At 38.8% G+C, this 22,943-nt stretch overlaps 1 protein-coding gene across 3 annotated transcripts in view; it reads left to right on the top strand.

Annotated features, from left to right (window-relative positions):
* Positions 1-22,943, top strand: part of vti1a (vesicle transport through interaction with t-SNAREs 1A) — a 308,155-nt gene that overhangs the window by 41,215 nt on the left and 243,997 nt on the right. The gene's annotated exons all lie outside the window — the stretch shown is intronic.

The raw sequence follows: 22,943 nt of genomic DNA on the forward strand, positions 1-22,943 counted from the left end.
TTGCTGGAAAAGCTCAGCAGGTCTGGCAGCATCTGTGAAGGACAAAGCAGAGTTAAAGTTTCGGGTCCGGTGAGATCCGGGTTCTGAGGAAGGGTCACCGGACCTGAAACGTTAACTCTGTTTTCTCCTTCACAGATGCTGCCAGACCTGCTGAGCTTTTCCAGCAACTTTGTTTTTGTTCCTGATTTACAGTATTCGCAGTACTTTCGGTTTTTAATAAAGACAAGAAGGTGGGTGTAGAATTATCAAAGACTATGTATGATCAAATAGTTGAGACAAAATAAGAACAAGTGGAGGACAAAATAGATATTTTTAGTTCAAAGAAATTAACTGAGTGATAATAGAAAGATGAAAAACTGAAGCAATTGTATCGAAAAGCGTACACAGAACAAGAATCTGAGTGTACTACAGAATGTTACTATCTTAAAACTGATGTCTTGATGAGGAAATGCAAACCATCACATATTCAGGCGGATGAAAAATGAGCAGAAATTCATCAAGTTGTATTACCAGTGGGTTACAGAAAGGAGGTGTTGTGGGAACCAGTAGGAGGTCATTTAGGAATAAGCAAAACTCAAGCCAAAATACAAGAACGTTTTTACTGGCCTGGACTGCATTACGATGTAGTTGAATTTTGCCAGACGTCATACATGTCAGGTAATTGGAAAACATCAGGCAGTGATAAAGCTAGCACCTATAATACCCATTCCTGCATTTGAGGAACCTTTTGCAGCGATCTTAATGGATGTGTCCACTAGGTTTCCAGAGGCCATTCTATATCACAGCTAAAAGGATTATAGAAGAGTTTCTCAGATTTTTCACTAGAGATAGAATTGGATCAAGGATCAAATTTTACATCGAAATTATTCAGGCAAGTTATGGGTAGCTTAGGAATAAAACTAATCAAATCCATTGCGTACCATGCAGAATTGCAATGAGCGTTAGAATGGTGGCATCGAACTTTAAAGACCATGTTGATGGCTTATAGTCATGAATATCCAGAGGATTGGGATAAAGGAGCTCCATTTGCGCTTTTGCAATTAGGGATGCACCAAATGAATCTACCAAATTCAGTCGATTTGAAATAGTTTTTGGACATGAGGTGAGAGGACCATTGAAATTAATTAAGGAGAAATTGGTGAGTCAAAGTACACAGACCACATATTTGGATGGTGTGTCAAACTTTAGGGAAAGATTAAACAGAGTGGATGAGTTGACTAGACAGCGTTTAAAAGTAGCGCAACATATGATGAAACAGGAAGCAGACAAGAAATCAAAAGTTCACAATTTTGCTTATGGAGATAAGTGGTATTGTTACTTCCAGTGATGGGTGAACCTTTAAAACTAAGGTTTAGTGGACCTTATCAACTCGAAAGGAGATTGAGTGAGGTGAATTATTTGGTAAGAACTCCAGATAGAAAGAAATCTCAGAGTGTGTCATGTGAATATGCTCAAAAGGTATTTTGACAGGGAAAGAAAGCAAAAGGAGAATGTGTTAATCGTTACAACACAACCAAGTTCAGAGGAATCCGAATTGGACATCCCTCAAAATAAATTAGACAATGAGGAAGTTCCAAAAAATTTTGGGATAAATTGAGTTGTCTTCCAGAGGAAAATCAAAATGACCTGAAAGAGATAGTCCTATTGCATGGGGAGATATGTGGGAATAAGATGGGAAGTACTAATTTAATTATGCATAATGTAGATATAGGAAATGCTGTTCCACTTAAGCAACATCCTTATAGACTTAACCTTCTAAAGTTGGCACAGGTTCAAAAAGAGGTTCAAAGCATGCACAAAGACAACGTAATCAAAGTGAATCGCAGCGACTAGTGCTCATCCATATTAATGGTGCCAAAACTAGATGGTATCCAATGATTATATGTGGACTATCACAAAGTCAGTGCAGTTATAAAGTCTGATTCATATCCTATTCCATGTCTGGAAGACTGTATTGAGAAGGTGGGGCAAGTAACTTATATTTCTAAGTTGGACTTATTCAGAGGATACTGGCGGGCACCTTTATCCGGAAGAGTGAAGACAATTTCAGCTTTCGTGAGACTGAATGGACTATACCAATTTAAAGTCGTGCTGTTTGGTATGAAAAATGCACCAGCCACATTTTAAAGACTAGCCAATAAAGTCATTTCTGGATTACCCAATTGTTTGGTGTACTTTGAGGACACTTTCCTGGGCTTTGTTATCGGATATGGATAGATAGCCCCATGCAGTGTGAAAAACAAAGGTTCTTGAGGAGTTCCCCATGCCATCGACGAAGATTGAGTGGGTTTTATCGGAAACTGGTACCAAATTTTAGCAGTGTGGTTGCTCTGCTAACTGATGTATTGAAGAAATGCAGAAAATTTCAGTGGTCGGTGGACTATCAGAAGGCATTTAGCAGCCTGAAAGCTGTGTTAACCTCTGCCCCGGTATTAGCCACACCTAATTACACAAAGCCATTCAAGGTGGTCATCGATGTGAGTGATGTGGGTGTCAGTGCTGTACTCTTACAAGAAGATGATGAGAAGATAGAAAGACCTGTTGGGTATTCTTCCAGAAAATTGAATACTCTCCAACAGAAATATTCCATAATTGAGAAGGAGAGCTTAAGGTGGGTGTTGGCGTTACAACATTTCAAGATGTATATTGCCAGTAATTTGCCTGAGACTATTGTATATACTGAACATAACCCATTAAGGTTTTTGCAGAAATTTAATGACAAAAATTCCAGACTGTTTTATATGGAGCTTGTTATTGCAGCCATTCAATTTGAAAATTATACATGTGGCAGGACAAGAAAACGTAATTGCTGGCACATTGTTGCGATTTGGATGAAGAAAGACAGTTTGGTGGCAGGAGTAAATGGACTGAAATGGAATGTAGTAGTGAATGTTTGCATAAGTAGAGTCAATGTAATATATGTGTATTGTTGTACACTAGTAGAGTAAGACTAACGGTTTTAAAATGAAGCCATCTTTGTATATTGGTGGTTCATTTTTTGTTTAAATGGGGCAGGTGTGACAATGCTGTCACACTATTAAAAAGATTATTTTGTCCTGGGTTTTATTTGAAGAGAGGTTGTAAAGGCAGAAGTAACGAAATGGCTACTGGAGACGGCCTAAGTCAATAACTTATTTCCTCCTGAATTGGACAACTGCATGTAAGAGTTTACCTTTTTGCCAAGGGATGTGTTTATGGGATGTTACTATATTGGAACAGTTAATTAGTAATAGGTACTGTATTTATTATTTGGTTAAGCTTCCCAATTGTTAAGTTATTCTAAATTCCTCTTTCTTTTGTTTGTATTTCAACTTTAGTATGTAAGTAAATTGTATTTTGCTTAACGTCGAGTAGTTTGACCAGTCGCATCACATCTGGAACACGCACTTCACATCTAGCTTTAAAATAAGAAAAGTTAAAGTTCAGGCCACCTTAAAATATTTTGAGGGGGTCTGGTCTGGTCCATAACATTGTGAAGTTGATAGCATTTGGAAAAAGGAACGAGGAGTAGGTTTCGTGATGTTAGTGTGATGAACATACTATTTTAACATTAGATTGTTTAAGTGGATTGAAGTCCACAGTATTATTTTCATGTTCCCTTTCAAAATATCTCTCATTGTTCCAGGAGAGAGGGCAGAATAATGGTAATCTCCACATTGATTAAAAATGGGCCAAATAAAGTGTCAAAAGTCAGAGCCTTCTGGGGTTTTCTGCTTCCAGGTCCCACTAGAAATAAAATCTTGTAAATATGTAGAAATATAGAGATGATTTATGGTACAAGGAAACCATTCAGCCTATTATGTCAGTATTGGCTGAAAAAGCTGATCAGTCTCATTCCACCTTCTGGCTACTGACGTACAAAAAAAACTACAATTTTTTTTCTAATCTGTTGCCTGTACTTCAGTTTGAGGATGGAATACTTCATCTTATTTAGAACACTGTGTATAGTTTTGCCTCCTTACGTAAGGAAGGACATAATTGCATTAGGTTCACTAGATTGAGTCTTGGGATGACAAGGTATCTTGTGCAATAAAGTTGGGCCTGCACTAATTGGAGGTTAAGAGAATGAAAAGGAATCTTAAATGCTGGAAGGATGTTTTCCCTTCTGGGGGAATTTAGAATGAAGGGCATCAATTAAAATTAGGATGTCTCCCTAACACCAAGATGAAGAGGAATTCCTTCTCTCAAAAGTTGTTAGATTTTGGAATTCTTTTTCACATACAGCAATGGAGATTGGATCATTGAATTCAGCCTGGAATATAATCAATAGATTTTTGATTCCAAGGCAAGCAGGAAAGTGGAGTTAAAGTGATAATCCGATCAGTCGTTCCCTTGCTAAGTGGCAGAACAGATCAATGGGGGACTCCTGCTTCAGTTGTTTATGAGCTTATGATCTTAGTAACCTCATGTCAAATTTTGCTTAATAATGTTCCTTAGTTAGGTGGTGGACCCGATGTGATTCTTGCACTGTTGAGCAGATGCGCAGAATGCTAGTCAAGTTGCAGCATGTATGTCAGGCTATCAGTGTGATTGCCTTTTAGTAGTTCTTTGGGTTGGCATGTTTGATGTTATGCAACTTATAAAATGGAAAAGTATATTTTAAAAAAAAACAGTGCTGTGGTGGCACTTGTAACCAATGCAATTCTGTTGCAATACTGTATGGCACTCATTCCCAAATGTTTTTCCATTACAACACTACTTCAGAGCTTAAATTGTCACAGTTCCTCAATGAGATCTGTGATTGGGGTGGGGGTGGGTACGTATTTATGCTGTGAGGGCAGGGGCCTTTTTTTTTATTCATTCACTAGACATGGATTTCACTGGCTAGGCCAGTAATTATTGCCCATCCAATTATTTCAATTGAGAGTCAACCACTTTGCTGGAGTCACATGCCAGAACAGATAAGGATTGCAGATTCCTTTCCCTAAAGGGTAGTAATGAACTAGATGGGTTTTTCCTGAGAATCGGCAATCCCAGATTTCTATTGAATTCAAATTCTACTATCTGCCATGGTGGGATTTGAACCTGAGTCTCTAGGACATTACCTCGGTCTCTAGATTAATAGCCTAGTGGTAATACTACTAGGCCAACACCTGTTTGAGGTAGCACAGCTCCTTCAGAAATCAATGGCAGCCGTTGCTGCATTGAAGCCCGTGACCTCTGTTGGGGTCCTAACCCTACTTTGGAAACCCCTTGATGTGCATTTAAACTTTAGTCACTTGATTACAATGTAATACTATATATATGTTGTATTGATTGCAACTTCTGCAAACTATATGATTGACGTGAGTGTCTCGTGTCCTAGCAAGTAAGGCAGATATGTCTTTCAACATCTTTATGACAGTAACGCATAAACACCTTTCATTAAGTTGAATCAATTGGCTGATTTCTTGCCAGATGTTTCTTTTTTTCCTGTATCTGTCCTATGATGAAAATGACCAATTTTTTGTTGACTCCGTTTTTGTTTCCGATGGTTTGTAAAGTAATTTTATTTTGGTTATGTGTTGATTTGTGTACAGTAACCACACTGTTCAAGTGCACGTATTAAGTGGAGCTTTGTGAAATAGACAACCTTTCACTTGTGTCTGGTGACCCTAACCCTTACCCTATTGCATGTATGTTAAATGTCAGCTACTAGAGGATTCCAAGAGGAGTTTCATATTTGTTTTGATATTCATGAAGCTAGATCTCAACACTTTCCTAGATGCACAAATGAGTTGTCTACATGCTGTCTACATTCTCACACATGGAGTCAGAGTAGGATTAGGTAAGAAAGAGCACATCATTAAGTATTAATTCTGTATTAATGTGTAATATTTAGGGGCATATTTCATGTGGAAGTATGTTGAATCCCTTCTTTCTCCTTGGAAAGCTAATGTGAATTCGTAATGCACTTTATCAATGTTGTATATATTGGATTAAGTTTTGCCTTTCTACCTACCAGGTATTAATGTCTTCAGTATCAAGTTCCCCCATGCTATTTGGCCTCCATGTGAGAAAGTGTGTATCTTCCTCTCTCTCTGTTTAGCACCTTCCTCTGATAACAAAGTTGAAATCTGAAACAAAATATTTCTTAATTTAAAATATTACAACTGTGAATCTACATTCCATTTTAATAACAATAGTTTTTAAAATAGAAAATAAATTGTCATTTTGAAAAGTTTAAAAATCAATACCATTTCATCAATGACCATGTATGGGATTTCTATTTTGGATTGATAGTGGAGTAGGAGGCGGAGAACCAGTAATAAATAGTGACACGCGCAATGTAATGGCCCCACTGCTGATGGATAGAACCAATTAAACTTAAACTAACCAGTTTGATCACTGTTCGGCATCTCTGAGTAATAGCCCAGTTCAAGGAGAAATGTTGCTGGTCCCCAGAGATCAGATTCATTATATAAAGTAAATGTTTGTCTAGTACATCATAATTTTCCATAATCAGGAAAAATTATCAAGAGGTAAACATCCAGATATATTGTTTACTACAAATTTGATTGTGGTTGGCATTAAATTGATTTCAAGAAAAGTGTAGTTATTTGTGTGCATTGCTTTATCTTCATTTTAAAATACTTTTTGGTTTATTTATGTTTTAATATTAAAAATATAGTTTACAAAAAAAAATTACACCTAAGCATTTACATGATCTTGAAACCTTGTCACATTGTCTGTTGGTACTTTTAGTTTCAGAGTAAAATTTTAAAACAATGCATTTGTACCTTTGCTATTCAAACAAAATGTTATCAATTGTGCTGCAGCATCACTGCACAAACATTAAAAATGAAAGGGCACTAAACCACAAATAAATGATCATTTATTATTTTTTGAACAGTAGTTTAACTATTTTAACTTGCTTTTTAAAACATATCCGTCAGTTTTGGAGTTTGAATTTAATTGCATGAAGCATGTTAACATTTTAATTTGTTTTATTTAATATTTTTAGAAAAGGATGTACTTGTTTTAATTATCTGGTCCTTTTAATGGTTTTGCTGTACCTAACTTGCAGCCCTTGGGAATATTGCCTTTACAAAGTATTGTTCTGGCTGCTTCTCTTGATTGGCCCAGAAACTGCAATCAGCTGGAAGCCAAATGACATGCCTCTTAGCCATTCCTTTTATCTTTGATAAAAGTATCAACATTGTATGCTTCCTAATGGAAATGTAATTTAATGAAATCTATTGGGTAAACATACTTCAGATGTTCAAAGCAGGTGACAAAGTTTTTGCTGGCAGCTGAACCTTGGCTGGATTCCAGACATCTAGTTACTATGCATATGGCATTGAGTGAAGCACTTTGGTTAGGGACACATTCTAATTCATATTGCTTGTCTTGATCGGTACAAATATATGATTGTACCAGCATAAATTACAACACTGAATGTTTTTTGAGTTGAAGACGAGATGATTCAGGGTGTTTTATTGATCTTGCTCTATTTTACCATCATAGGATGTCAGAGGTATTGTCTAACGATAGCTTTTCAAAAAATTACCGAATAGATTGACCTGTAAATTACATTGGATATATAATTAAACAAATTCAATTTCATAGGTTGTTAATGGTGGTATTTTTGCTTTTGTTTGATATTATTTTATTTTATGCAACAGGTTTGTTATGTGAATCTGTTTCATTTAAATATAGTACAAACAATAATAAATCATTTCAGAACTTTGGACCACAACATAGAGTGCTTTGTAACAAAGTGTTAGATACATTTTATTCTGTAAGGTAAGTTGAAACGGCTTCTTAAATAAATTCCTTTAAAAATTTAATCACAAAGTTTTACTTTGCATATTTGCAGATTACTCTGGATCTGTTCATATTTGCACAATGACGGCTGAGCATTTTTGCAGGAAAGTTAAAATTGGACTGTACACCACTCATTTATATGCAGGTCAACAACATTATATAAATGGATTGTGGGCTAGGGTAAAATTATTCTGCAAATGTAAGTACCACAGTAGTTAACTATTTTCTTGCCATGTTTGATTATTTGGAGATTTTTTGAGTGTTCGCAATATGTGTTTAAAAAAAAAATTAACTTTTGCTGCTAATTGTCAATTATGGCACTTCGCAAAACTGCAATGAACAACTTCCCTAGGTGCTGCCCTGTTTGTAGAGAGCATCAGACTCTATTAGGATTGCTTAGATCTAAATGAGAGCAATCTAGTTCGGAACTGTGCATAGATGTTTATGCGAGGAATCAGTGGAATTACCAGTTGTATATAGGAACTGCTGCTTTGACTATGCCTTTGGCCATCTGCCCTGATATCTCCTTTTGTGACTTGATGTCAAATTTCATTTCATGACATTCTTGTGAAGTGTTTTAAGACATTTTACTACATTAAAGGCATTATATTAAAACAAGTAAGTGTTCTTGCATTCTTCTATGCATTCTCACATATGCATAGATAATTTTTTTGATAATTTGGAATATGTGGGAGAGGGATGACATAAGAATCATAGAAGCATAGAATGCCTGCAGTGGAAGCAGGCCATTTGGCTCATCGATTCCACACCAACCCACCCATAAGAGTTTCCCGCTCTCACCCCCACCCCTACCCCCACCCTATCCCTGTTATCCTGCATTTCCCATGACCAACCCACCTAGCCAGCATATCCCACGCAGACATGGGGAGAATATGCACAGTCCACACAGCCTGTCGCCCAAGGACACAGTCAAACAGAAGTCCCTGGCCTTGTGAGGCAGCAGTGCTAACTACAGAGCCACTGTGCTGCCCACTTTAGCTTGATAAATCATTAAATAAAAAGCAAGGTAGTGTTCCTGTGGGGAATGTACTTTATTTATGCTAGTTTTAAGATGCTGTACTATAGTGTTTGACTCAAAAGGCTGGCCTCCCAAGAACACACATGAATCTCTCTTTACCTCATTACGAAAGCTAGAGCACAGATCCTCCAGTTTCCAGATTGTCAGAGATAGTAGGAACTGCAGATGCTGGTGAATCTGAGATAACAAGGTGTAGAGCTGGATGAACACAGCAGGCCAAGCAGCATCAGAGGAGCAAGAAAGCTGACGTTTTGGGCCTAGACCCTTCTTTTTTTCTGAAGAAGGGTCTACGCCCGAAACATCAACTTTCCTGATCCTCTGATGCTACTTGGCCTGCTGTGTTCATCCAGCTCTACACCTTGTTATTCCAGATTGTCAGAGACTGGATATAATCCACAAGAAAAGCATAGGACCCCTTGGAAGTCCTGACACGCTGACAATGTGGGAATTGCCAGGCAGTTTAGACTTTCAATGGGCAAATTACCTGGCATCTGCAACCTTCCAAAAAAGTTTCAAATTCTGAAAGATTCTACAGGAAGCATAAGCAGTCTAAATACATGCAAAAAGGCAGGAGGACGTAGAAAAGAATTAAAAAAGGGAGAATATTGATGTCAAGGGCAGAAAGTCAGTGATAGAACAGAATTCTAAAAGATGGCTAACGTTAAAGTGAGAGGAAATTCTGTGTAAAATGCTGTGGAAAAATATACACAATGGCTGCGATTGAAACTGAAGAGAATCATCTGGTTTGAGGAAGGGGTGAACATATTATAGGAATTACTGAGACATGGCTACAGCAAAATCAGGACTGGGAACTAAGCATTGCAGGGTATAACATATTGAGAAAAGTACTATGACCAAGGCTGGAGAAGTGCACCATCACTTTAGATGTTCAATTAAATACTTTATCAAGGAAAGGTTTTAAATAAAAAGATCTATCAACCATGTTTCTTTAATATGTGCAATCATTGGTTTATTGTCAAAGCGAAACTTGTGTAAGTACAGTCCAGCAACTGGTTAACCTACAAAGAAAAATACAGCACAGAAACAGGCCCTTTGGCCCTCTAAGCCTGCACTGCCACATTTTGCCCTTCCCTTCTAAATCTGTCTTCACTTACAGGATCTATTTCTCTCTATTCCCTTCCTATTCATGTATTTGTCCAGGTGCTTCTTAGCTGCTGCTATTGTGTCTGCTTCCACCGCCTTCTCTGGTAGGGCGTTCCAGGCACTCACCACCCTTTTTGTGAGGCAAATTTTTCACACATCGCTTTTAAACAACCCCGCCTCGTGCCTTGAACCTCTGTCCCCCAGTAATTGACCCCTCCACCCTGGGAAGAAGTCTCATCATTTCTACTCTATCCACGCCATTCACAATCTTATAAACTTCTTTTAGGTTACCCCTCAACCTCCTGCATTTCAGTGAAAACAAATGCAGTCTAGCCAAGCTTTTCTCATAGCTAAAATCCCCCATACCATGCAACATGCTGGTAAACGTTTTCTGTACTCTCTCAAAACATCCATGTCCTTCTGGTAGTGTGGTGATCAGAACTGTATGCAAGATTCCAAGTGTGGCCTAACTAAAGTTCTATAAAGCTGCAGCATAACATGTCTATCTTTATACTCAGTGCCCCTTCCAATGAAGGCAAGCCATTTTTACAACCTTATCTACTTGCACTATCACCTTCCATGATCGGTGAACATGTACACCAAGGTCCCTCTGCATATCAGTACTTCAAAGGGTTCTGCCATTCACTGTGTAATTTCCACTTGTACTTAACCTTCCAAAATACATCACCTCACATGTGTCTGGATTAAACTCCATCTGCCACTTTTCTGCCCATGCCCCCAACTGATCTATATCCTGCTGTATTCTCTGACGGTCGTCCTCATTATCTGCAACTGCACTGATCTTTGTATCGTTCGCAAACTTACTAATTAGACCAGCTACGTTTTCCTCCAAATCATTTGTGTAGATCACGAACAGCAGAGGTCCCAGCAGTAATCCCTGTGGAACACCACTAGTCATAACCCTCCATTCCGCAATGCATCCTTCCACTGCTACCCTCTGTCTCCTATGACTAGGCCAATTCTATATCCATCTTGCCAGCTTACTCTGGTACCATGTGATTTCACCTTTTGTACCAGTCTGCCATGAGGAGCCTTGTCAAAGGCTTTACTGAAGTCCATGTAGACAACATCAACTGCTTTTCTCTCATCAATCATCTTCATCACCTCCTCAAAAAACTTGATCAAGTTAGTGAGGCACAGCCTCCCTCGAACTAAACCATGCTATCTATCACTAATAAGGCCATTTGCTTCTAAATTCATATAGATGTTGTCCCTGAGAGTCTTTTCCAATAATTTCCCTACCACTGACGTGAGACTCACAGGCCTATAATTTCTAGCACCATCTCTGCTACTCTTTTTAAACAATGGGACAACATGGGTTATTCTCCAGTCCTCTGGGACCTCAACTGTGGCCAAACAGGATACAAAGATGTCTGTCAATGCTCCAGCAATTTGTTCTCTTGCCTCCTTCGGTATTCTGGGATAGATCCCATCAGAATTCGGGGACTTTATCTATCTTAATGCTTTTTAAGATGCACAATACCTCTTCCTTTTTAATAGCAACTTGGCTTAGAAACTCAACACTCCCTTCCCTGAGATCATTCTCCACCGGTTCCTTCCCTGAGATCATTCTCCACCGGTTCCTCCTCATTGGTGAAGAGTGACAAAAGCATTCGTTTAGGCCCTCACTTACCTCTTCTGGCTCCACATATAGATTCCCTCCTTTGTCCTTGAGTGGGCCAGCCCTCTCCCTGGCTACCCCCTTGATTTTATATGTATATAAAAAGCTTTGGGAGTCTCCTTAATCCTATTAGCTAACAACTTTCCATGAATCCTTGTAGTCCTTCTAATGCCTTGTTTAAGTTCTTTCCTACTTTTCTTAATATACTTTAAGGGCTTCATCAGTTCCAATTCTCCTAGACTTTACGTATGCTTCCTTTTTCTTTCTGACCGAGGTCTTAACATCCCTTGTTACCCAAGGTTCACATGTTTTGTCATATGGAAAGATAGACACTTCGAGATATGGCAGAAATATTACCTAATAATTTCATATCTGTAATTACCAGGAAATTCGAACAGGTAAACATGGCTGAATATTGAATTGAATAATGGAGATAACAATTTAAAAATGCTTAGAAAGGGGATGTATTGAAAAATATAGACAAGAAATAGTAGAAGCATTCACGTTCATATTTAATAATGTGTTTGAAAATGGTGTTGTACCAGAGGACTGCCGGATAGCTAATATAATATCCCTATTTAAAAAGGGGGCATGTCTGAGGAAATATAATCAACATAATTAGTACGAAAAATAACAAAACTGTTATTGAAGGAGAAAATAGAAAAATAAAAGAAATGACAAGTATAATAGTTAATAATGAATTTCAAGAGGAAATGTCCTGCCTTACTGACCATATTAAATGTTTTGAGGAGCTGATAGAGTAGGCGATGGTCAGCAATTGATGTGATCTTGTCTAGATTTCCAAAAGGCCTTCGATAAGGTGCACCACAATAAACTAATGAATAAAGTGAGAATATACAGTCAGGCACCAAGTACTAGAATGGATTGTTAGCTACCTTCAAAGTAAATCAAGAGTGTTTAAGAGTAGCTATTCAGAGTTATAGAAGGGTGAATACTGGGGCTACTGCAAATTACAATTTATGTTAAAGGTTTGGATTTTGGGATCAAATTTATAGTTTCTAAATCTGCAAATGACAGCAAATCAGGGGAGGAGACACGGATGAATGACTCGTCCGTACTGAGGGGGGCTGTAAAATTACAGAGCATTAATAAACTTATTGAATAGGCATATAATTAGCAAACAAAGTTTCATACAGATAAATGTGAGATATTACATTTGGGTAGTGCATTAGTTTATTTGGAAAGTGCGAGTCCAGGTGGGAACAGGGGGAATCTCAGATACTGAAGATATGAATGATGAAAGCTTGCACTGCAGGTTAGCAAGGCCTTAAAATAAACAGTGAAGAAGATATGCTAAACCTGTCGGTCAGATGGGCAGATCAGCAGCAGACGGATTTAAACCCTGAATAGTGGGAGGTGATGCACTTTGGAAGAAGTAACAAGTCAAGGGAGCACTCCACATTGGCAGGATACAAGGAAACTCAGAGGAAAAGAGGTATCTTGGGCTGCTTGTCCACAGATCCCTGAAGGTGGCAGGACAGGTTAATAGGATGGTTAAGAAAGCATTCAGAACACTTACCGTTACCAGTCATGGCATAGATTATAAGAGCAGGGGAGGTATGTTGGACCTGTACAAAAGATTGATTAGAGCATAGGTGGAGTACTGTGTGCAGTTCTAGGAAGATGGGAGTGCACTGGAGGGGATGTAGTGGGTATTCACCAAGAAGTTGTCTGGATTGGAGTATTTTACAAGTTGGGCTGGATAGGCTCAGGTTGTTTTGAAGAAGGCTGAGGGGGAACCTGTTAAGATGTATAAGATTATGAGGGGCACAAACAGAGTGGTTAGGAAATAGCTTTTCTCCATAGTTGAAGGGTCAATAGCAAGGGGACATAATTTTAGAGTAAAGGGCAGGAGGTTTAGAGGGGATTTGAGGAAAAGCTTTTTCACCCAGAGGGTGCACATGAAGTTTGAAAACAGTCAATGCTGTAGGCCAAGTGTCAGTTAGTGAGATTAGTATAGATATTTTGGTACTGATGGCCCAAGGGCATCTTCTGTGCTGTGCAACTCTATAACTCTGACACTTGGTGTGTAAGTGAAATATTAAGTATGCAAACACTGAGAATGCTGGTAAAAACTCAGCTGGCCTGGCAGCACCTGTGGCGAGAGAAACAAAGGTAACGTTTTGAATCCGGTGTGACGACTTCAGAAGTATTAAGTATAAGCTGGTTAGAGGATAATTTGCTTCCCAGCGCTGTAACTGTATTGATACTCAGTATATGATTTATACTTTGAAGGGAAAAGAGTTAGGTATGTAATGAGATAACACGGTGTAGAGCTGGATGAACACCGCAGGCCAAGCAGCATCAGAGGAGCAGGAAGGCTGACGTTTCGGGCCTAGACCCTTCTTCAGAAATGGCCGAAGAGATTACGAGAGAGTTGCAGTAGGAGAGAGATCCACTGAGGTTTTTCCGGAGGGAGGAGGGTAACTTCTTCAGAGTAGGCATCCTTAGAAGAGGCTTCGCAGTGGGGTTAAAATTGTTTCAGAGATAGTAGGAACTGCAGATGCTGGAGAAATGTTCAGAAATGATTTCTGAAGAAAGGGTCTAGGCCCGAAATGTCTGCCTTCCTGCTCCTCTGATGCTGCTTGGCCTGCTGTGTTCATCCAGCTCTACACCATTTTATCTCAGATTCTCCAGCATCTGCAGTTCCTACTATCTAGGTATGTAATGAGATTTGTACAATACTTAAGTTCCAGTCTGGAACAGATACCCCTATATTCCAGTAGAAGTCCCACAGAAGGGTTCATGTAGGATTCCGCTGCTTTTAAGAAACTGATTGCCATGGTCTTCAAGACAACTTATTTGCAAAGTTATTATCAAGTTTAATTCTTTATGTCCAAGTTCATCCTCCCAGATCTGCAAATCATGAGAACTCTGTTTTCTTCTGAACCTATACCCTTCAACCCACTATTGGTGACACTTCTTTATCATGGTTGGGTCTTGCATTCTGAAATGCCCTCCCTAAGCCTCATTGGATATCAGGTTGCTTTTCACCCTTGAGAACCTTATCACAGCTTTTTAACTAAGCTGTTAGTCACTGCTCCTAGTAATTACATTCCCTTCAGCTTTTTCAATTCTTGTTGAATATGCCTCTGTGAAGCCCCTCATGATATTTTTCTACATTAAAGATGCAGTAAAAGTCCAAGTTATGATTTCACTACTGCTAACACCTTTGCCAGAAAAGTTCCAAATGCTGATTTTTAGTGACTCTAGTTTCAGACACTTTCTGAGGCCTCTGACATCTTCAGTCATCTTTTTCTTCCTTTCCCACCTAGAGGGAGATGCTGGCCAAAGTCTAACAGTTCTTGCATTTGTCAGTTCCATACAGGAGGCCATGGCTGCAGTCAGAAGGATATCCAGGATTGTGGGGGATCCGGGTGTGAGGTAAACTATTCATGGAGTGTTTGGGACGTTTTTAGTTTTGGATGTCATGGGGGGAGAGGAGCAGGGAGGACAGATATAGGAGCAGGCAGTGTGATTATTAGCAGACACGTCGTGCTCTATAGCTAGTTCCTTATTCAGGAACAGATTGTCTTTGTCTTTGTCTTAGATCAGAGTTCAGAAATGGACCTTCCCATCCGGAATTTAAATCCAGTGAAGGCAGAAATTGGGTTGAGGGGATGGCAGAGTGTTCAGTTTCATGAACATCCTACCGACTTAAGTAGCCTTTCCATTTCCAAATTCAGTACCTCTGGGAGCACAAGATTCCACCTTAAGGGTGCATACTTGCATTATTTCTTGTTGTATACAAAAGACCGATGGGGATGACCCGAACATGAATTTTGTAAGAAATACTTTTTCATGTGACACATCCTATACAATGGGTTGTGCTGTTCACTGTATATAGAGGCTGAACATTTTCCAAAGAATGAAGGTGTGGATGTTCGTAAGATCTTGCAATTGAAATTACTTCGTGAAGTGTGTTTGTTCTTATTATTTTGTCTGAATTAACTGTTGATTTCATTACAAATAATAAGAAAATTAGTTGTAAAATTTCTTCTGTAAACTTTCAATGAATAATAGGTCAAACTTTGATTTCTTAGTCTTAGTGTACGAAAAAGACTGAAATCATGACAAATTTGTGCAGTTCCAAAAGCTGTTGTTAGGTGTCAGTGGTGATATTGCTTCCCAGTAGATGCAATAATTATGTGGCCTTTAATATCAGTGAACTAATTTTGCAAAATATTCACAGTAAAATAATTGCATACATTTAAATAATATATTTATAAAATCATATAGAAATTGAATTAAACTTTATTGAGGTATATGCAATTATGAAACCATAGCAAGCACCAAACAAAGCCTGAAATAAACAGTGATAATCAAAGGTCTTTGGTAATGGAATTCCAGTGCATTGTGCATCACATTTTTGTATTAAATACATAAATATTAACAGCTTGTAATATTAATGCTGCTAAGTACCTCCACATACTGAAAAGCTCGATAAAGATGAATGGTTCATTGTGCCAATAAATCTTGTATTTCCATTTTAAAGGTAAGGGTTACTCTCTGTCAGTCCACTGCCCAGAATGGAAGAAGATGGCGCATGACTACAAAAAAGGATTAAACAATTTGTCCTAAAACATTGAACCTTCTCTGATCGCTTCACACTATTTAGCATAAATAGCAAAATTAAGTACTTCAGATACCTGAAGTACATAATTTTGTTTTCCATTATGACAATTATTTCTTTTTCTGTATTTTATAACTGCCCCAAAACATGCTAAATTTAATTATTTTATCCCCACATTTTTACTTTTCACTGGTAATAAAATGGGTATTTGGGCTTTTATCTGTAAAGGTCATGGGATGCTTGATTATTATGTTATGGGGTAGGAGTGCATTTTTCTATTGTTGATTAAAAATATGAACTGTGTGATCCTTTTGTATATTGGTTACAGACAAAGGAAAGCTGTAAGCTTCACACGAGACTTAGATGGGTTATGTTTAATATGTAGATTACCTTGAGAAACAGGCAAAGCCATCTTTCAAATTAATTTTCCACTTGAAGTTTTGAAAGCTCCCCTGTCCTTTGTAAATTATTGAATCTTTATAAATTAAATGTCTTAGTTTTATTAAATGAGTATATATATATTATATATATATATACCTGATGTTTGTGATATTTCTTCCATGTGCATCACTATAATTTTTTGCTGAGCTTCAGTTTTTTTTCGAATTGCATATTTTGAGCTTCGTTGGTTTACTTGTTTATAAACTGAAATCGTAGCCAGGATCCATTTACATAATTCATTTATGGAGGTGTTTAGCATTGGCCAACTCTGAAAGCAGGTAACTCTTTAAATTGAAAGCTGGAGAAAAGCCAAGAACAGAAAATGCTTGTTCTTGCGCATGATGACAAGCAGTGGCCTTTTCCCTGAAACTAGTGTGGACCTTTGGTCCTCAATGATCTGAAATGATAACAGGTCTCTGCAGAGGTGAGATTTCCAAATTGCTCTTATCCCCATGCTGCTGATAGCAAGCCGTGATATGTGAAGTAGTGACCCTCTGGGGTCGATTTTGACACTTACTAGAATACACTGCACAACAGAGCTGATAGCATCTGCGACTGGCAGCAGAAGTGGGGTGAGCTAGGATAAATGGTTTGAGCTGAAGGAATCCAACAACACTCAGCTTATCTTCAGGTGACAAATTGATGTTTGTAGACAGTCTGACAGGGAATTTGTATTGCATGTTGGCATATCCTGTTTTGTTTTGCAGATGTGTTTGTTTTGGGGTAACTTGTTCGTGTTCTAAAATATTTATAAATGGTGTTACAGTTAACTAGCAAATAATATTCTGGTACATTCGTATTTTAGAACCTGTTTTACACCAGTGACAGGCACAATGATTATACAATGTGCTATTACAGAACATATTTCCAGAATTTCAGTGTATTTTAGTATTTTCTGAATCTGTAAATCGAACTGAAAATGCACTTAATTTTCAGAACACAGCTATATCATTTTAGCTGTAATTAACCATGTATGGCAAGACCTAAAGCTATCTTCAGCAATGAAAGCCACAGATTACCCTTGCATGCTCAACGTTCGGTACCTTAGGTTCTGTCTTTTGTATGTGATTTTTAGTGATTTGTTTTATTCTTGATTGATCACTTCTTATGATGGTGGGGAAGGAATAATATTACAGGACAATGCTTTTGGATGTCCATCTGTTCTTCAATGTGTACGATCAACTGGAAAATCCATTACCGTTTGATTGGATGTATTTAAGGGGAAACAAGGGAGAAAGAAATAGAAGGATGAATTTACAGGGTATGTTGAAGGAAGGCAGAAGAAATCATGTGGAAGGAATAAACACCAGCAGAAACTATTGGGTAAAAGGCCTGTGCCCGTGCTGTAAATTCTGTGTTTTAAGTAAATGCTCATTAAACACTGGGTCCTTTTAAAAAAAAAAGCTATTCTGATGACCATTTAGCAAGTACTAAATACCAATTCATCATCTCTGATTTGAAACTTTGCTTTCCTTTGTAGATGATGTAATATCACACAACAATAATATTAATTTTTGTTTATATAGTGCTCTTTTAGAATTAGAATTAGATTTATCGCCACACGTACTCACATGAGTCCAGTGAAAAGATTACAAAGTCACCACTTACAGGGTCTTCTTAGGCACAAAGTACCTAGGTACGAAATCTTAGGAATAAATTAGAAAGTAAAGAAATACAAAGTTCAGCATTATAGTCCTTCAAGCAGACTGCACTGGGCCTCGCCTCCAGATGGTGCCAGGCCTTGTCTCCAATCCGCACTGAACTCAACCTGGGGCTGCCTCGCACCCACAGATGCCGGTAGACCTCACTGTCAGCCATGGTGGTCTCGCTCATCCTGCAATACCTCAACTCGACTACACTGGGCTCGCTCTGCTCCGTGCTGATCCCCTTGCTGCACAAACCCAGTCTCCATAGAAGGAAAGTATCCCAAAGTAATTCATAGGAGTGTTATTAAACTAAATTTGGAATCGGGAGGCATTGGGAGATGTTAGGATGGAAGCTTGATCAACAAAGTAGGTTTTATGAGCAACTTAAAATGCGGAAGGGAAATGGAGAGGATCTGGGGGGGAATTCTAGAGTTTGGAGTCCTGGCAGCTATAGGCATGGCCATTAATTGTGGAGGGATTAAGAGACCAGAATTAAAGAAATGTAGATATCTTGCAGATTTGTAGGGCTTGAAGCATTACAGTTATAGGGAGGCCAAAGACCATGAAGGGAGAGATCAGCAAGATCAAGAAAGGGTGGAAACACATTGCACTGTTTATTGTTGTCTTGAAAACAATTTTGAAACATATGAAGTGCAATGTTTCCTTTCTAACAGCTTGACAAGCAAAATCAACACTCTTCAATTAATCTTCATATATTGTATGTGCTCTTTTCTGCAGTCTTCATGAATCAATATCTTTAGCTGCTGCTCTTGTCATTTTTACTATTTATGCTTTTGTTAACAAGCTAATAGTAAGCAAGGTGAAAGCAACTGTTCATACTGTTGTGGTAATGTATAAGGTGGTGAGCAAATTAAAGACGGGTAAAGAGGCGTCAGAGGTAAAAATGAAGTGAATTTTGACTGTGGAGTAATGAGAAGGAAAGATCAATTGAAAAGTTGGTAAATGTTACATAATGACAGACAAGGTAAAGAAGTTTAAAAATTCAAGTCAATTGGAAAATGTTTTAAGGGATAATCTAGCAATTATCATTGGGGAAGAGGCTTTAGCAGGCTGGACACTGTTAAGAGAGCATACAATGTTCTGAGCAAAGAGCTTGTAGAAGTGGATAATACTCAGCAAATAAGAGGAAATTTCATTATTAAATACATATGTATGTAGGAATAATTTGATTAAAGATGTGTTTTGCATTTCCTCAGAAATTAAAATGAACAGCACTGCAAAATAGTTGCATGTATGAGGGTGTTGACAAAATCTTATTATAATGTTTGATTATCAACAGTTAAACATATAAATGCTTAAAAATGGCTTAATGCATTCATTAATGTTGTTTGGAAAGAGTGTTTTTGCAATGCAAGATGCAACTCCATGTGTTCAGGAAAGAGCTCTGTTTGTATTTTAGCAGTAATAGTGGTGCATTACAGGTACAACAAACTATCTATGCCATTTGCCTCATTGCCAAGGTGCTATGACTTGTCATTGTTCATTAGAGAGGATGATGTGCAAACCGCTGAAATATAGCCATAAGGAGACATATGGTGCCTCTGTGTCAGTTACCTGTAGGTAAACGAGACATTTCTTCTTTATGGAAAGCAAGTGAGAAGAATCCTGGCTGACCTGAGGATATCACACACAGAATAAGCTGCATTCTAACAGCGGTTACCTACTTGAACTCAATCCAGAATATACTTCGTACAGTTGGTTGAATGTAGCTGCACTGGGGAATATGCAGTTTGATTGTACTGCTTCTCCTTCTGATCGTACCTTCCTTTTGGAATAAATGAAATGTAACACATTGTATGACTCCATGGTTTGTACATGACAAGGACCAGGATGACGGTTTGGACTGAAACGCAATCAAGTACAAACGTCCTTCCTAGTTTGCCGTAGTCATGTGACTACCACGAGGCTCGCACATTGTAGGCAGACATCTTAGGTTCACTTCTGTAAAGACTTCATATTGAACTTGCTGCTGTGTTGTGTACTCAAAACATGATGTCAGAAATGGGATTGAAGGGAGTTTTCCAGAGGTGGAAAAAGCACAGCTGCTGACAGGGAGACGTGGCTTTGTGCAGAGCTGTGAGCTGCCACTAAAAATAAATGAAAACAACAAAGCCAGCCACAGTTAAAACACAAGTTAAGAAAAAAATGTCTGCAGCATTTTTCCTACCAACCTGTATTCAAATGAAATGAGATATGAAGGAAAACTGGAATTTCTTCCTTGCAGAATAATGTAGCAATGAAATAGCAACAAATTTTTTGAACAAACCCGAATACTTAGAAGTTGTAGCACTTTTATCACTGTTGCGAAGAGACTGTTTCAAAATATATTCCGCCCTAAATCTCTCTGAAGAGCAACAAAAATGCAGAATTTCTAAAAGCTTTGAACCCCAAACGAACTTTGTTTGAAAATACATAATATCATTAACTCAGCTTTCAACAAATCGTCCGATACTAAAACAATGTATGTCCAAATGCAGCAAGACCTCTGGACGATAGCCATACTTGGGATGACTAGTGGCAAATAATATTTGTACCATACGAGAGCAATGGCTAGTGACAACAAAGGCAATCTAACCACCACTCCTTGATGTACAATGGCACTGCCTTTGCTGAATCCCCCCCTATTGACATCCTCAGGGTTACCATTGACCAGAAACTGAACTGGACTCACCAGTTAAATACTGTGGCTACAAGAGCATTTTAAAGTCTCTAGGAACGCTGCAGTATGTAACTCACCTTGTGATTCCCTGAAGTCTGCCCATCATTTAGAAGGCAGAAGTCAGGAGTGTGATGGAATCCTCCCCACTTGACTGGTTGAGTGCAGCTCCAACAATGCTTGAGAGACTAACACCATTCAGGACAAAGCAGCCCCCTTCATCAGCACCCCATTCACATACATTCACTCCCTCCACAAGCAATGCTCAATAGGAGCAGTGTGTAACAATTGCAAGATGCACCGCAGAAATTCATTAAAGCTCCTTAGATAGGACCTTCAAAACCCATTACAAGAGCATCAGATACATGGGAACACCACCACCTGCAAGATACCCTCCAAGCCTCTCAACATTCTGACTTGGAAATATACCAGCATTCCTTTGGTGCTTCTGGGTCTAAATCCTGGAAGTCACTCCCTCACAGAATTGTGTGTCTAACTGTACCAAATGGACTGCAGCGATTCAAGAAGGCAGCTCAGTACCAAGGGCAACTAGGAAGGGACAATAAATGCTGGCTCAGCCAGCCGTGGCCACATCCTGTGAATGAATAAAAAACTTCACTGAAATGTGTGAATATGTGCATAGAAGTATGAGCTTTGCAAGTGCAACTGCTAGGAGACCTGTTCACTAGGTTGAAATGCAAACACACCTTTCAAGTGCATCAATTTGGAGAAAACCACGAGTATCCATTCAAGTACCACCTTTTAAAGGAGTGATGCATTATTGTTGGAACAGTTGATGCTAGAAATTCATCTCTGATTCTGACTTGCAAAGGACATAATAATGACACACCATGGCAGCGAGAGGATAGGCCAGGATTTTCTAGTGGTGCATTAGAGATCTTGGTCAAGCTGGTGGACAGCAGAATATGTGCTCCATTAATAGGGTTCCAGTGGGTCCTCTGGAACTGAGAAAGCAATATGAATCGATATCTGTGAATGTTAGTGCACTGAATCTAGCCCCAAAGCCCTGAATGCAGTGTCACAACAAGTAACCTCACACAAATTGTCAAGGCCAGTGAATCCGTCATAAAATGCCATATCCCACTAAATGCATCACTATCCTCTGGCATACGTCAGTTCACCACATTACCATTGATCATCGATGAACAGTCTCTACTGTTGCTCACATTAAGGAGCACTTTAAGGATAAGTGAATTTGTGAAGGGCAGGCACGTAAAGGGTGAGCCTTTACCAAAAAAGTACATCCTGGTAAGCCCATGTTGGAAGACCAAGAAGGGAGTGGTGATGAAAAGACTCCAGTAGATTCTGGCATTGTTGATACATGGATTGGCAGTGGCTCCATGAATTATGAATCCATTGTCCTCACTACCTTTCAAACCTCTTTCATTGGCTAGTGCAAGGTTGCTATTTAACAATGTACAGGAATAGGCAAAACAGAGAAAATGGACACGTAGGGAATACAAAGCAGTGATTAGTTGATGTTAGTGTACAGTATGGCATCATTTGAAATGATAATTTGGTGCCTTTTGTTATTTTTGCCTTGTTGCCAAGCACTGTGATTGTCAGTTTTTGAGGGGAAAATGTGGGACTGTGTGGAATTGGGGTTGTGTTTACTGGAATTGCTGTTGAATGATTTGATCATGAACAGCTAGACAGGAAGGAGTTGCCTGGACTTCCTCCTCCTGCTTCGCATGTGGTTAGGGCTGTGTATTCTTGATAGTAAGGTTGTGCAGTTGGTGACAAGAGCTATGACTTCATGGTGATGGGGATATGCAGCAACAGCAGCTAACCAGTATACCAATATGACTGGGCACTATAAAGCTGCTTCAGAGTGGTCCAGCGGTCGAAGCATTGATTCAGCATGGCTGTGGTCTGCTCTGTCATATTTCATGTGAGAACATGACTCTCATTATATTCAGATAACAAGGTGTAGAGCTGGATGAACACAGCAGGCCAAGCAGCATCAGAGGAGCAGGAAGGCTGACGTTTTGGGCCTAGACCCTTCTTCAGAAATGATTTCTGAAGAAGGGTCT

Source organism: Rhincodon typus, chromosome 20, assembly GCF_021869965.1.
Source record: "Rhincodon typus isolate 14 chromosome 20, sRhiTyp1.1, whole genome shotgun sequence".
Classification (NCBI taxonomy): Eukaryota; Metazoa; Chordata; class Chondrichthyes; order Orectolobiformes; family Rhincodontidae; genus Rhincodon; species Rhincodon typus.